General features: G+C 40.7%; 1 long non-coding RNA gene across 1 annotated transcript in view; it reads right to left on the bottom strand.

The window, feature by feature from the left end:
• Positions 1-249: 249 nt before the first annotated feature.
• Positions 250-2637, bottom strand: part of LOC108294447 — a 44370-nt gene continuing 41982 nt past the window's right edge. Inside the window, exon 3 of the long non-coding RNA XR_005197961.1 lies at positions 250-286. This is a non-coding gene — a long non-coding RNA (uncharacterized LOC108294447). The remainder of the gene's footprint in view (positions 287-2637) is intronic.

Raw genomic sequence — 2637 nt, 5'->3', positions numbered from 1 at the left:
ATTGAGACAGAGCCTCACTCTGCCGCCCAGGCTTGAATGCAGTGGTGCTGTCTTGGCTCACTGCAGTCTTGACCTCCTGGGCTCAAGGGATCCTTCCACTTCAGCCTCCCAAATAGCGTGGACTACAGGCACACACCACCATGCCCGTTTTTTGTTTGTTTGTTTTTTATTTTTTGGTAGAGACAGGGTCTAGTTGACCAGGCTGGTTGCAAACTCCTGGGCTCAAGCAGTCCTCCTGACTTGGCATCCCAAAGTGCTAGGGTTACAGGTGTGAATGACTGCCCTCCTGTAGAATAATTCCCAAAGAATTATTACAGAAGGTAATCTGATTAAAGAGATAATAACTAAAGATACATGTTTTACTTATGTAATTTTTTAAAAAGAAAGCTGATAGAGAAAATTTTGCCAGTCAAGGATTTTACTTTGTTTTTTGTTTTAGACACGGCATCTTACTACTCTGTCACCCAAGCTGGAGTGCAGTAGCATGATCATAGTTCATTGTAGCCACAACTTCCCAGGCTCAAGTGACCCTCCTGCCTCAGCCTCCCGAGTAGTTGGGACTACAGGCATGCACCACCACAGGGCTGATGGGAAGAGCCCCTTATAAAACTATCCAATCTCGTAAGCACTCGCTCACTATCACAAGAACAGCATATGGAAAACCACCCCCATCATCCAATCACCTCCCACCAAGTCTCTCCCCAGATATGTGGGGAGTATGGGGATTACAATTCAAGATGAGATTTGGGTGGGACAAAAATCCAAACCATATAAGTCACCCTATTGTGCTATCAAATAGAAGATCTTACTCATTCTATTTTTTGTACCCATTAGCCAACCCCACCTCCACTACCCAATCCCCCACTACCCTTCCCAGCATCTGGTAACCTTCTATTCTCTGTGTCCACGAGTTCAATTGTTCTGATATTTATATCCCACAAATAAGTAAGGACATGTGATGTTAGTCTTTCAGAGCCTGGTTATTTCACTTAACATAGTGATCTCCAGTTCCATCCATATTATTGCAAATGACAGGATCTCATTTTTTTTTATGGCCGAATAGTACTCCATTGTGTATATGTGCTGCATTTTCTTTATCCAAACATCTGTTGATGGACACTTAGGTTACTTCCAAATCTTAGCTGTTGTAAACACTGCTGCAAGAAACAAGCATGCAGTTATCTTCCTTACTCATTTCCTTCCTTTTGGGTATATACCCAGCAGTAGGATTGCTGGATCATATGGTAGCTCAATTTTTAGTTTTCCGAGGAACCTCCAAACTGTGCTCCATAGTGGTTATACTAATTTACTTTCCCACCAACAGTGTACGAGTATTCCCTTTTGTCCACATCCTCACCAGCATTTGTTATTGCCTGTCTTTTGGATATAAGCCATTTTAACTGGGGTGAAATGATATCTTGTAGTTTTAATTTGAATTTCTCTGATAATCAATGATGCTAAGCACCTTTTCATATGCCTGTTTGCCATTTGTGTCTTCTTTTGATAAATGTCTATTCAAATATTTTGCCAGTTTCTTGATCATATTATTATGTTTTTGCCTGTAGAGTTGTTTGAACTCCTTATATATATATTCTGGTAATTATTCCCTGGTCAGAGGGGTAGTTTGCAAATATTTTCTCCCATTCCATGGGTTGTCTCTTCCCTTTGGTGACTGTATCCTTTGCTGTGCAGAAGCCTTTTAACTTTATGCAATCCAGTTTGCCCATGTTTGCTTTGGTTGTCTGTACTTGTGGGATATTGCTCAAGAAGTCATTGCCCAGACCAATGTCATGGAGGTTTTCCTCAATGTTTTCTTGCAGTAGTTTCATGGCTTGAGGTCTTAGATTTAAGTCTTTAATCCATTTTATTTATTTATTTATTTATTCTTTTTCTTTTTTCTTTTTAAAGATGGGGTTTCACCATGTTGGTCAGGCTGGTCTTGAACTCCTGACCTTTAGTAATCCACCCACCTTGGCCTCCCAAAGTGCTGGGATTACAGGTGTGAGCTGTTTTATACATCAAGAGATAGGGGTCTGGTTTCATTCTTTTGCATATGGATATGAAGTTTTCCCAGCACCATTTATTGAAGATACTGTATTTCCCATGTGTTCTTGGCACCTTTGTCAAAAAATGAGTTTGCTATAGATGTGTGGATTTGTTTCTGGGTTCTCTATTCTGTTCCATTGGTCTGTGTCTGTTTTTATGCCATGCTGTTTTCATTGCTATAACTCTAGAATATAATCTGAAGTCAGGTAATGTGATTCCTCAAGTTTTGTTCTTTTTGCTTAGGATAACTCTGGCTATTCTGGGTCTTTTGTGGTTACATATAAATTTTAGGATTGCTTTTTCTATTTCTGTGAAGAATGTCATTGGTATTTTAATAGAGATTGCATTGAATCTGCAAATTGCTTTGGGTAGTACGGACATTTTAACAATATTGATTCTTCTGCTGGGCGTGGTGGCTCAGACCTGTAATCCCAGCACTTTGGGAGGCCAAGGCGAGTGGATCACGAGGTCAGGAGTTCGAGACCAGCCTGACCAACATGGTGAAACCCCCATCTCTACTAAAAATACAAAAATTAGCAGGGCCTGGTGGTACACACCTGTAATCCTAGCTACTCAAGAGGCTGAGGCAGG

The sequence above is a fragment of the Cebus imitator genome, unplaced genomic scaffold (assembly GCF_001604975.1).
Source record: "Cebus imitator isolate Cc_AM_T3 unplaced genomic scaffold, Cebus_imitator-1.0 Scaffold580, whole genome shotgun sequence".
Classification (NCBI taxonomy): domain Eukaryota; kingdom Metazoa; phylum Chordata; class Mammalia; order Primates; family Cebidae; genus Cebus; species Cebus imitator.
This window is presented reverse-complemented; position numbering and strand designations above follow the sequence as displayed.